Source organism: Lampetra fluviatilis, chromosome 56, assembly GCF_964198595.1.
Source record: "Lampetra fluviatilis chromosome 56, kcLamFluv1.1, whole genome shotgun sequence".
In the NCBI taxonomy this organism is placed as follows: domain Eukaryota; kingdom Metazoa; phylum Chordata; class Hyperoartia; order Petromyzontiformes; family Petromyzontidae; genus Lampetra; species Lampetra fluviatilis.
In genome coordinates, this window is record NC_136330.1 from 1,067,601 (window position 1) to 1,081,408 (window position 13,808).

A 13,808-nucleotide genomic window follows, 5' to 3' on the forward strand; every position below is an offset into this window, starting at 1 on the left:
ACTTGGTAGCGATGAAGGCCGGCACAACCGTTTTCCTCTTTGCCAGCGAGCTGCGAAAGCAACGGCCCCTTCGCCCAAGCAAGAACCCGCGCGACTGATGGGAATTTGTCGAGAGGCAACGTGTTCCGGAGTGGAACAAATTGCGTTGATTCGTGGACGAGTCCCCGTTCTGAAGGTCGCGGATACGCGCGCCGAATCGTCGTGCGCAAGAATCGATGTTTTGGTTCATGTATACAGTACCACATTTGTTTTCGTTGTATGGAATGTAAAACAAAACAAATGTCATTCTCAGCAGACGCCATCGTGCAAATGTGCCGTCTCCCACTCGCATTACCCCCTCTGTCTCTGGCAATCTATGTTTACGTGGCACGATGAAGGTCCATTGCCCGTAACGTCGCCTATTTTATGTTTCCTTTCAAGGCCACGCGCCGTGTTACTGACGCACGTGTGGTGTGGTTTTTCCATGTAATGGGTTCACGTCACCCCGACAGCCACCAGAGGCGATAGGGTCAGTGAAATATGGAGGGATACATTATAATGAAGCGGGTGTGTCTTGACCAAATAAGCTTACCCTGGCCATGTACTTGCTTACAAAAAGGAGTTTGGGAACAGAAATATATAGAAATAATATCGATTTCGATTCCACGCACAACCCCATGCTAGCTTCCATCCATGCTCCAACCCATTCACCGCGATGTAAAACACACAGACACACACAGACACACACATATACAATCTGCACTTGAATTGCAATCTTAAATCGTTAAAATCGTTAAAACTACAATTGCCTTGAAGGGGGGTGCGTGTGACGTTACGCCACCAGTTAAAATCAGACAATCAAAGGCAAGCGCCGTGGCGGAGATGGCGCAAAACAATTAGCTGAGCTTGTGCGTAGTTGGTAGGTGGATTGCTACATTTCAGAATCGTGAGGTATGGCGATGGCCTGGAGAAGCCTTCACCCAGCAGTGGTTTGCTCGTGGCTCACGATGATGATAACATTTATAAGCCGGCTGTGCTAAATATATTATTATTAAGCGTCGCGATAATCAGCGGCAATGTCGCTGATGTCACCGCATCGCTGCCACCCTTCCGCTAGACCCCGCAGCTGTCGCCTCGACACCTTCCTGCAAAGGTGTGCCCCTGCAGTGCCCCACCACATGGCTTCGCGCTCTTCCCTTGCGACGGCGCGTACTGAGAGAGTATTACAAATTAAATAGATAGATTTCGATTTAAAGCTTTCGTGGCTGCAGGGATTCATCTTCTTGGTTCTTTCGGTAAAGTCACGTAAAAGGGAAATAATAAAATAATAAAATAAAACATTATAAAGTAATATAATTATTTTATTATGTTTTATTTTTATTTATCTTCTTGGTTCTTTCGGTAAAGTCACGTAGAAGGGAAATAATAAAATAATGAAAATAAAACATAATAAAATAATATAATAATATAAATATTTTATTATGTTTTATTTTTATACAAGTATACATAATAGAATAATATTAGAATGATTTTATTATGTTTTATTTTTATTATTTTATTATTTCCCTTCTACGTGACTTTACCGAAAGAACCAAGAAGATTAATAGATAGAATGGACGTTTGGTGCATTAGCGGTGAGTGCGTGGCACGATGAATCCTTGAAGCCGACCGCATGAGATCGACTCCCTGGCCACGGTGAACCTCAGTGGCGAGTGACATCCGAATCAGTTCTTGCCATCCCTGCACCATGCCGCACTGATCAGTGCGATGAATCACTTGCTTTAGTCATTTGTGAGCTAAAAAAAAATTCTGAACATTTTATCAAAATGTCTTTCAGTTGCCCTTCTCCGACTCACACCTGCAGGGATGATGTTATATATTTATTTACATTAAGGCCGCAGCCTAATTACTGGAATCACAATCGTCTCGTGCTACGATTCTCAGATAATTCCCTGTTATCACTGTTTCAAATATATTTAATTAACGTCGAACAGCTTGACAAATCTGCACGGCAGTTCATAGTCAGATCGTCTGCAAGTTCTCCCTCCTTTTCCTTTCAATAAATACAAAAAAAACGTGCACTAAATCTCTCTTTATGTGTAGCATTATCCAGAAATCCTCATCATCATTGAGCCAGTGGTGGTCATTTCAAATTGATCCGCAACCAACGTTGACATCCCCACATGTCAATGATCAATGTTATCTACTGCGGAGGGATGATTGCCAGCCGCTCGCTCTACCGCTGACCAACTTTGCCGGTTTAAAAGAAACAACACGAACGCCACCGTTGGAATCACGGAAGCGATCACAAACACCGGCAGTCTGATGCGCCGTCTGTTCTCCCCTCCACGGCACCTCACCGACTGCTCGAGTGAAGTGACCTCACTCAGGACCGTCGGGTAACGGATAGAACTCTCGGCCGTTGCCTCTGTCGCAATCCGGCGGGTGAAACAACAGGAACGTTATAAACAAACTCTGCTCGCAGCCACGCGCGCATCTGTCCCTCTCTCTCTCCACGCTCACCGCCACGGGACGCGCGACTCGCATTGCCCGCGAAACATAAAACCCCCGGGACCCTTTTTACGCGACGCTTCGGGACGCGTAAAAATCGGCGTTTTCCCACGCGAGTGGCTTCATGAACACGCTCAGTCGGGGGTGAAACGATGCATAAATTGATCGATTAGTGTCCGATTGCAAGACGACCCCGACAGATAGGATGTGGACTTTCCACCAGTTGGGCTCAGGGTTGGCAACACAAGATGAGCAAGGATCCACGCTAATGTAAGCAAGAAGCGATATAACAAAAAAAACTGTATTAGGGGTGATATTGGTCGCGAAAGCCTACGTGTTAAACTTAGCGAGAAGCACTTAGACTTTTTCTGTAATATAATCATTTAATTTAACCGACTATCCACCGTTGATTCTAATTGCTTCAAATGTTACTTTTCTCGCTTTACCCGTGTAATTCTTTTTTGATTTAAAATAGAAATCTGAGCCAAAACACGTGTTGCAAATGTATATTTGGTTCCATTTCAGCAAATGACTTCATAGAACATCCCGCACCATTACCAAACTATTTAGCGAAAATTGTATGTTTTTGGGCAAGCCTTTAATAACCGCTGGCATAAACAATTTATTCCTGACCCCGTTATTTCTGACGTCCCACTCCTCGTGCGAACTTCTTCAATTTTTCAGTGCCGAAAGAAGTTCAAATACTTGAATGTGATGTTTAAATCGTAAGTTCTAGCGCCCTGTCTGAATATATTAAGAACACGAGATGTGGACGACGGCTTAGGTAGCCACATGTATTGCCGTGTCGCCGCATTTGTCGAGATGATACTTGTAACTCCATCGGTAATGAGTCTCTAGAGATACTTGTCAGATCTGAAAACCGGTGTCATTAAATGTATGGCAGTCAAGCTGTTATTTGGCAGCCACGCTCCGTGTGGCACGGACCATGTGTGTGGAATGAGCAGCCCCATTAAACCTGACACGTTGATAGCCTTGCCAAGATGTTCTTGTTGTTAAGTTTGCCTCGTGGCAGTTGCTGGTGTGTCGAGAAGCGAATGCATTCTCTTTTTCGCTTTTTCAACACGTGATGCGATGTTTTACAAGCGACATATTACGCGGTGCTCAAGCAGATTGCTTACAAAAATTAACGATCTTCCTGCAAAGCCAAACCACCACAGCATTGCTCATGGCTAGCCCCACAGTTCCAAAGTCCGAGGGGCAATAAACTACCACATTTGTTCGTGCGATTTGCTCTTCAACTTACCGGTTTAACCAAAATCATTAACAATTAGCACCATTAACCGCTTGTACGCTTGACAATATCATTTGGTTAGCTATGTTGGATGGTGGCGAGTTTCACGACACAAGGTTGGCCAGATCATCACGTGGCCTCACCCAAAAGGCAATTATGAATCAATAATATGAACTTAAACTGAAACAAAATGTGCTCATATTGCCGCAAGGTGCTCAGGAAGAGCCTTGGGTTCGTTTCTTGAGGCGGGCACCTCTCTGTGTGGAGTTTGTATGTTCTCCCCCCTGTTCTGCATGGGTTTCCTTCAGGGTTCTCCCATATAAAAAAAAAACCTTCACAAATAACTGGTGTTGACCAAGCATCCCAACGCTGAAAGATTACCTGCGACAGGACCCTCCGTGACCAGCGACAACTTGACAGCACCCTCCAGCGAGGCTTTGCTGGTTAAACATGTCAACAAATAAAACGTCATTGACGGTCATGATTGAGCCATCAGGACCAGAACTAGCTCTGGATAATCTGTGTTTGTGTGCCTAGACAGCCTTTCGCAGAAGGCCGATAACTACTCCGCTCACTGTGCTCCACTCCCATCTTAGCCGAGAAAATGATTCTTCTTCTTTAAAGAAAAGAACACCAACACTCTTTTGAAATGGTGCTGTTTGTTCTCATTACTATAAGCCATAGTGTATTATCCAGACTATAAGACGTACTTTTTCCTGTATTTTAAACCAAAAGTCAAACCTTGGGGTGCGTCTACAAATCCAACGTTATTGATGATGGCACATTCAACACCTTCGTGGCCACTACACAGCTTCTTCCATGGATTATGACACACATTTACCCCCTCAGCATCCACGTTTTAATGTAGAACTTTATATTTTACACCCTCGTTTCCGACTTTCATGGGATGTAGTGAATTTCTTATTTTTTTCCTTCCCAAAAATGACCCCGACTGTTAGGGGACAGCTGATCAAATATAATCCGGAAAATTCAATGTATGACGGCGTGATAGTTTGCGTGATCTAAAGTTGATTTCGCTATCTTGCAGAATTCAGACCCATGAACATAGGCACCACCACCATCATCATCACCGATATCTGCAAGAACACGTTGCGTGTTCGCTGCGTGGGTCTGTACCTCTCCGCCTTCAGACCCAGTCGGCGGCTCTTGAATGTTTTCTCCGGCACCGGCCTCAGCTCAGCCTTCCCGACGGCAAGGCACAGCAGTCGACACTTAGGGACACGGCCATTATACCTAGGGCCCCTATAGAGTACGTTACAATACATAATTTAGCTTCTGTTTACTCGTATTTTTTACAATACTGTCCGTTGCATGTCTGAGTGTACAGGATAAATTGTTATAAATATTCTCTTTTTAAACTCACTAGTTACGTGTGTATTCGACATACATTGCCTTTCTGCTCATTTTTATATATTGTTTACATATATAACCGTGACTATACCGTTGTCAATCGTTCTATCTGTGTATACCCTATTGCAATTCTTGTCCACTTTTTCAGCCGTCGCTTGCTTATTGTTGTGTTTCCCAGTAACCTTGGTTATTCAATACCTTGCTGCAGGCATCTTCTGATTTGGCGAGCGAAATATTAAAAAAAGATTAAAAACACAACTCCTAATGGTGCTTGAGGTTGGAGCACATTTTCTGCCGTAGGTTTGCGAGTTGACAATGCATTGATTCTCTTGTGTACGGGATGATGTGGTTGTGCTGCACAGCCTTCTGGAGGGTTTTTTGTTCAACCTTGAGTTGGTGGGCTTGAGGCCACACATTTTGGCCCCACGAGTTGGGAGCATCTGCAAGGAACTGCATTGAGAAGATCGCTTTTCCCCTTGCATTTCGGCTACTCTTCCACGCTGGCTAGCTAATTCGCACATGCTATTCGCACGGTTGGCTACGTACGGTGCAAAATAAGTTCAACGAACATATCTTGTAAGAGAGCGGAGTAACCACTCCTTAACCCACCACGCGACTAAGTTGTGGTCTCCCCATTTATTATTTTAGGTGAACACAGGAAGCTCGGATTTAAGAAACGTGGCAATTGTTCAAAGAGCTGGTGGTCTGGATAAATCTGATAGCTATGATACAAGAGCAGTGATGTTTAATGGATCACTACGGCGCGCAGCGCCAAGTGCCGTAGAAATGGGCGCCGAGGCTAACACACCGTGCAGTACCTTACAGTGGGCCACTAGGGGCATGGTGCAGGCTGCGAGCAAAAGAGAACCAGATGAGTCCTACCGACAGAGTAAGGGATAGCAGCCTCGGCCAGCGCCCGCAGGTAATTGCCACAGAGTCGGTCGACTGGGGGAGTGTGGTGGGGGCGGCTGGCGGTAGGGGGGGGGGCACGGGTGAGGAATGTGGGCCAAAGGTGAGCGAGGGGACACGGGAAGAGTTGCTGAGAAACGTCTGGAGAGTTCCTGAGGGGGGCGTAGTTAAGGGCGGAGCCAGAGAGGGAACAGGTGTAAGGTGGCCTGGAACCTTCGGGAATATTCCAGAGGTAGGCGCGGCCTGGGGTGGAGCCAGGCCGCGCCGAGAGGGATAAAAGGGAAGCTCCGATCGAATATCGGGGCTGTCTGAAGGTGAAGTGGAACTGAAGTACTACGTCAACGTCTTCGACATCGTGGGTCAGACAGCACGTTGGCTGCTATGACCCGATTATAGTTATTCCGCATGCGTAGTCCCGGGTGGAACGAGAGTGAGAGATAGGTGTATGATTCCCGTGTGTAACGTTGTTGCATAAGCGTAGAATACACGTTGTTGCCTCCTAAATAGTGTCTCTGAAATGATTCACTACACATGCAATATTTGTGTTGTCAAATATATTTGTTTTCTGGCATATTCTAATGTTTCCGTTGTGAAGGGTTTTCTTGTCATTTAAAGATTTGAATAATTGTTGCATTTAGCAAAGGCCAGTGGGTTCCAATATGAGGGTCCCTCTCCTTATATGGAGATCCCAGATACATTATGGCAGCAGTGGATATTTATGACTACGCTGTATGGATGAGTCCCAATGAGGATAAAACTGGTCTACAGTTGTATCATTGTTTCACCGCTTCCTGTTGGGTTGGCCACAGTTTCTCATTGCTTTGAGTTGTGGTCCAAATAACACAATGGTCACACATGTCGTTATTTTGCGCTATATACGTTGTTCTATAGAGGAGAATATATCAGGAGTTTAACAACGCATCAGTGTATTGATATTTTTCGTTAAGCTCACAATACATGCATGGTTTGGAATGTGAAAAAAAATACTTTCATCAATTCGTCTATGTCGCATGTAATAAGTTCACTTGACCACGGCAGCAACTAGAGGCGGCTGCATTCAAACAAATAATTTGCCGTTAAATCAGAACATGACCCAGCTTAATTGAATCGCAGACGGGATGAGTATTTGCATTGAGAGATGGCGAAAGTTTGAAGAGGCCATAATCAAGCAGTGGACTAACCATGGCCGATGGTGATCACGATGATGGACAATAATATATACACTCATTGGCCAATGTACACACCAGGCAGTGAAGAATATGGCGCTGGTGCATCGGAGGACAGGCAGGAGAGCGTAAATGCAGGAGAGACCGCGCGGTGCTGTGATAATTCAGGAAATGTCATGCAACAAATGTGGCAGAATTTGTGTGCATTTGGGTCAGGAATTGGTCTGCCGCATACAATTTATTATTTTTCTTTGTGTATTTATTTTGCTCATATATTCGTTGGCCGGGTTACCAGTACTTTTGAACGTGAAAAGGGGCCAAAATCCCAGCCAATTTTAAATTGTGTGTGCAAAATATTTTGTATTTTGCGCACACAAATCCTTTGAAAATCAGTCCAATCTTTCAGGCCAGTCCTTGGGTGGAAATTGTACCCTGAACAGCTGACGTGACCCACACACACATAGCACAGGTGCCGGAGAGATGAAAAAACACATCTAGACAGAGCTGCAAATAACGGAGAGGGGAATGAAGTGCAATGAGGGGGGAGCATCTTAGCAAGGCTTCGGTAGGTCTAGAAAACGTTCACATGGGCAGAGAAGAAAAGTTTTTACTTTCAAAGTCAAATCATTCGCTTGCCATCATCCATGAAGTGTGATTTCACTGCCTTGTGAATATGTTGGATTGAGTCTTATAGTCAAATTGACATCAGGGGTGGTGTTTGTAAAAATAAAAAGTGTAACCCAGTTTTTCTTTTTAATAATAAAAAAAAACATTACGAAGGAAGTGGAAGCTGCCTGGGTGTAATCGCTAGCACCACCAGACTTGAAATCCAGAGGTCACCCGTTTGGTTTGATCTTCTGGCGCAGCTATTGAAACGATACAATACCACAATTCCATGGCTGCACCTCTACCTTCATTACTGTAGTAGCAAGGTACCCATAGACACATTGCACGTATCGCAACAGAACAATACCCTACTCGGTAGCAGTATCTATCGCTCATACCCAGATGTGCACTGCCTGTCGATCCATAATGCAGCTCCCAGGGCAGCTGTAGCCGCGTGTCCAAGCTGACGCAGTGCTGGTGTATTACATGAGTCGCTCGCCATGCCGCGTGTGTGTGGCTCCACCCTCTCAGGTGCCGCTACTCGCGAACAGCAACTTGCCCCAACAGTCTGTTGCAGGCTACACGGGGGTGGTCTTGTATTTGTCTCTCTTACATGTGGGGAGCGGTGGTGTAGCGGGTTGGCACACTGTGCTATGAGCCCGGACGACCCGAGTTCAATTCCCATCTTTCACGGACGACTCAACCGGTCCTGGCATTCCCTAAGTCGACTCGGCCTCAAATGAGTACCTGGTGGGGTGTGTAAACATCACAACTGTGGGGAACAAATGCGGCCGGGCGTTGTCCTGGCCACCCACCCCCTCGTGTGACGTGCCGGCTGGCCTGCACAGGCTGCTACTGGCCTGCACATGGTGCTACTGGCCTGCACATGGTGCTACTGGCATGCACAGGGTGCTACTGGCCTGCACATGGTGCTACTGGCCTGCACATGGTGCTACTGGCCTGCACAGGGTGCTACTGTCCTGCACAGGGTGCTACTGGCATGCACAGGGTGCTACTGGCATGCACAGGGTGCTACTGTCCTGCACAGGGTGCTACTGGCATGCACATGGTGCTACTGGCATGCACAGGGTGCTACTGGCCTGCACAGGGTGCTACTGGCCTGCACAGGGTGCTACTGGCATGCACATGGTGCTACTGGCATGCACAGGGTGCTACTGGCCTGCACAGGGTGCTACTGGCCTGCACAGGGTGCTACTGGCCTGCACAGGGTGCTACTGTCCTGCACAGGGTGCTACTGGCATGCACAGGGTGCTACTGTCCTGCACAGGGTGCTACTGGCATGCACATGGTGCTACTGGCCTGCACAGGGTGCTACTGGCATGCACAGGGTGCTACTGGCCTGCACAGGGTGCTACTGGCCTGCACAGGGTGCTACTGGCCTGCACAGGGTGCTACTGGCCTGCACAGGGTGCTACTGGCATGCACAGGGTGCTACTGTCCTGCACAGGGTGCTACTGGCCTGCACAGGGTGCTACTGGCCTGCACAGGGTGCTACTGGCCTGCACATGGTGCTACTGGCGACACGAGGAGCGTGTGCTCCAACGCGCTCCACGTGGAGCACACGCTCACTGCATTTGACTGTGACTCGCAAGCGCGCACTCCCACAATCCCCGATGGCCTGTAACACCGCAGCAGAACTCAAAGGATTACAAGAGGATGGGGGGAGAAAAAAGAAGAGTAGGCTTTAACTCCTTTCTGGCAACAAAACAGGAGGGAATATGTTCACACACCAAATAGATATCGTAGCTATTTCCGGCCGCCAAGTCAGCGTTAGCCACACACACTTTGTGGCAAAACATGCAGACAGGCCCCGTAGACATTGTATGATTGCAAGAGGATCGATTCCCTGTGTCCGCCACGCCTTGGCCACTCCCAAAGTCCACTCAACATTCGTAGCACGAAGCCCACCACTCGCTCGTAGCATGTTAATGTTTTTTTACAAAATCACACTTCCAAGCACGTGAAACAACCGCGATGAACCCACGGTCAGCACGCCGAGATGTTCTCGCCGCTTGCCTCGGGGATGCCACTAGAATCGCCTCTCAAACACGCGCGCTCGACACGGCCGCATCTCGTGCACGCGAATGGACAAGGTGAGGGAAAGAACACGATGTGAGCTTATCCGCACAACATGACATGAGCTCTGGTACAGATTGACTCGATAGACCCCGGGGCGCTGTGTTAAACTGCTTTCCGATTGGCTAGATTCCTGTCAAATGTCGTGGTAACGGATGATTCCTGACGGCTCGTGATTGGGTGGTGGACCCCATGTCTGGGTTAGGTCCGCTCAGCGATGTTCGTGGCGTCACAAACGCTCTTACCCCACGGTTCGCAAGGTATTCCTCGCGTGACTCACTACCATACCCTGCTCTTCATCACAAGCATAGACGAGAAGGGGGCGAGGTGGGTGTGGCATAGGGCCTTCCCTCTTTACTTTCCATATTCACCACCTTGTTCACGCGGCGTGTCTCGTGGCATGCAATGTTTTATCCTATTTCCATTTCCCGTCATTTGGATTCTCCTGGACGCGATCTCGCACCAAACTCACAGTGAGTCGAGCTCCAAACTCACATTGGGCATGTGTGAAAAGGAGCTTTATAGTTCATCGGATTCCTCCAGTATAAATAGATATTCTAATTCTGACATCGGACTTTGGTCAATTGTCTCCTCTCTAGGAAACAATTGGCTGATTTCACACGCTCGGCTGGCCTGGGAAGAAACTCGAGGTTGGTGGCAGGTCCGACGTTGATGAGCGAGCCATTGTCTATAGCCGTGTGTGTGTGGTGAAGGGGCCTTCCTCTTCCAAGGAAGCTCCATAGCCATGGGATCAGAGCCACACTTATCCTGCCTGCTCACGGCTCTGCTTGGCGGTGCTAGGCTCATGAGACAGAGGAGGCGGTGTGTTAATGTGAGCTCGCGTGTGCGACTGTGAAGCCTCGACATACGCATACAGCTTAGCTGGCTTCATTACGGGCAATCTTCAAGCATGCAAGGCAAGGCTCTTGGTCTGCTACACACTTTTGGGGTGAAGGGTTAGGGCCTATCGATCCCCAAGGGGAGCGGGTCCCTGGACAGTTCACCCGCTGGGACCACGAGATGCCTTTCACTGGGACTACAGCTCAGGCACAACAACCTCGGACTTTGACAATACCTCACCATCACAATCCAAGGTAGGAGTTGCCCGGGTCGTTAATTGGGCTCACAAGCCCCCTGGATGGGCGACTAATTGTGGTCTGCCCATTTAAACTGCACGATAGATCGAATCGACGAGATGGATCGAATCGACGAGATAGATCGAATCGATATTATAAGTGCAGTGTGTTTAACACGTAGGTTGTCGCGACCAATATTATCGTAATAGAGGTTTTTGGGTTATATCTCGTAAATATATAAATGTGTCATTAAACCCGCCACCACTCGACACAGCCAATTAGTAAGGGTTGTTATTCAAACAAAACATGCTGATTTGTTACGAGTACAGCACACCGGTGTGTTGGAGAGTAAACCCTACAAAATTTAAATCCACAAGTCCAGTGTGCTACCTATTACACCACGCATGCAACGTCCTTTGTTATATTTGACTGCAAATAAAATGTTCCCGTATTCCCACGTGGGAACATGTAAGGTACGTTGAGATGCAATGGAGGTCCATTGCATCAAATGTCATGTTATGTCAATGTGCTGCTATGAATTACAAACACGCATGAGAATATTTCCGATAAAAGGTTTTTCGGCAGTGTTCAGATGCAGCATAAATCCATTCATATGTGATTCGTAAAATTAGTCACAAATCCCACGTTAAAAGTGCGAGAGTATGTATTCAGTTCGAGACATTATCAAAGAAAACAAATACGCTATTAGAATGTACAACAACATTTTTGGTGGAATGAAATAGGAAGTACAGAATTCAGTTCTGGGGTCTTATGATGATGTACCAGCTATCACGAAAATGCGTGGAAAGCAACGTGCATCACTGCTGATAAGATTATAGCACAAACACCAAATTATTTCTCACTAAACTATTTTCACTGCAAAAATGAGGAAAAAAAATCTGCATTTAATCGTTTCGTGAATTTAATTACGCTGTGAAATGTTTTCATTTGTTGCACAAAGCTTTCATTGCTGGTTCAGGCAGACATTAGAAAATTGAAAGAATTCATTTTAGCAGAATTATAATTTGTTTCCCTCTACTGGGTGATGCTGCCGTGTACTGGTGAGCAACTTGGACGTGCGGCAGGGACGTTTCTGAAATCCTCCACCCCACCTCTCCTCCCAACTGTATAAATGGGTACACCACATGGTGCCACGGTGGTGAGATGTTAACTCCCTCGCCTCGTATACAGGAGGTCGTGGGTTCGATCCCAAACCACATAATGCTTTTATATTTGGAGTTTGCATGGTCTCTCTCCCTGTGGTCGTGTGGATGTCTATCCAGGTCCCCCCGTTCTTCCCTCCACATTTTGATACATGGCTGCAGCTATACATGTCCAAGTAATAAGCCATCTCGTTGAGCTATCATTGTGTAGTAACGCTCACGACTCGTTCACACCGGAGTTGGAGGCACACTTGTTTATTTAACACCAACGTTGTGACATACACATTTGAGGGGGTATCGGCCCCCTCACCCGTCTATCTGAGGACACACCTCTCTAGCTAACCCTAGCCTGCCTCTGAGTCCTCCACTAATGGGCTAGGGGAGGCTATCTTGGCCCGACACTGGTCAGTCGGGCCCGGTACCCAGAGTCCAGACCAGCACTGGCTCTGGCCCTGGTACCACGCCACTGGCTCGAGCCTGCGCGGTCCTGATAAGGACGGCGTACCAGGGGGAGTCCAGGGCTCTCTCTAAGACGTCTTCCGTCTTCTCTCCTTTAGCTAAACATCACTCCCGAGCCCTTCGATACATTCCCCTTTTATACCCAACCCCTCCCTGAGGGGTGGGGCCCCGGGGGATCATAACGACCGAATCGACCCCCCAGGGTGTCTGGCGCGGACGTCGCAGAGGGCACCTGCTCGTGCACACATGTAGCCCCGCCTACTGTGTTTGTTTACCATAGGCTGCCATGCATAACGGGCTCTCTCTCTAACACCCCTACATCACTCCCCCCCGCATAGCATGCAGCCGTCCCGGCTGCCAACATACAAAAATTTGACAATAAAGGTGCCTTCACCCCCTGACCGCGCGTGTGCCTCACTATTTTTGAACAATAACAGGAACCAGAACAAGAACGCAACAGCAAGATGAGAAAACAACCCGTCGCACCCCCCCCGAATAAATACGAATTCCGTAAAAAAAACAGCCTATATACAATCAGCAGGGAACCCACCACGCACACACAACACACGGTGAACCCAACATATGTACATCCGAGGAGCGAGGAACACACCACCCACACAACACCCAATAAACACAACAGCTATGTACATATTTCGCCGGCCTCACAACAGTTTGCGCATTTTAGCGCGCGTCCTTGCAGCGGGCCCCTCACACGGGGTAACCGCGCGTGGCGGACCATCAGGTGGCGAATGTCCGTCTTGGGGTGAGCATTCATCCGACTCCGCGTGACCCTCGGTATCCGCAGGCGGGGTGATCGGGCGTGAGCCCGTCACTCCTGATGCTCCTGAAGGTGGCACAGCCGGCAAGGCATTTGGTGAGAGCGACGGAGACGGACCCAGTGAGTCGGCCGACCCCCCACACGTTTGGCCACGCGCGTGTGAAGTGGGATTGTGTACCGCAGCGAAGGGTTTTAACCTAGAGGGGTGCACGAACCATCGCCGCTTCCCCCACTTGATGCGCACGCACTGCGGACGTAACACCTCCACCACTTCCACAGGGCCCCGCCACGGCCGCACCAGTTTAGAGGAGGTTGCCAGTGGCACCTGGGGGCAGTGCAACCATGCCTTGTCCCCCGGCTTCCACTGCAGTATGTGCGCTCGACTCAATCTGAGGCGCTCATTCGCCTTCTGACGGAGGTCAGAGTTTTGCATTGCAGCAT

General features: G+C 48.1%; 1 long non-coding RNA gene across 1 annotated transcript in view; it reads left to right on the top strand.

Annotated features, from left to right (window-relative positions):
- The first annotated feature begins 9,776 nt into the window (after window positions 1-9,776).
- Window positions 9,777-13,808, top strand: part of LOC144950189 (uncharacterized) — a 30,226-nt gene continuing 26,194 nt past the window's right edge. The window contains exons 1-2 of the long non-coding RNA XR_013640354.1: window positions 9,777-9,908; window positions 10,491-10,541. This is a non-coding gene — a long non-coding RNA (uncharacterized LOC144950189). The remainder of the gene's footprint in view (window positions 9,909-10,490; window positions 10,542-13,808) is intronic.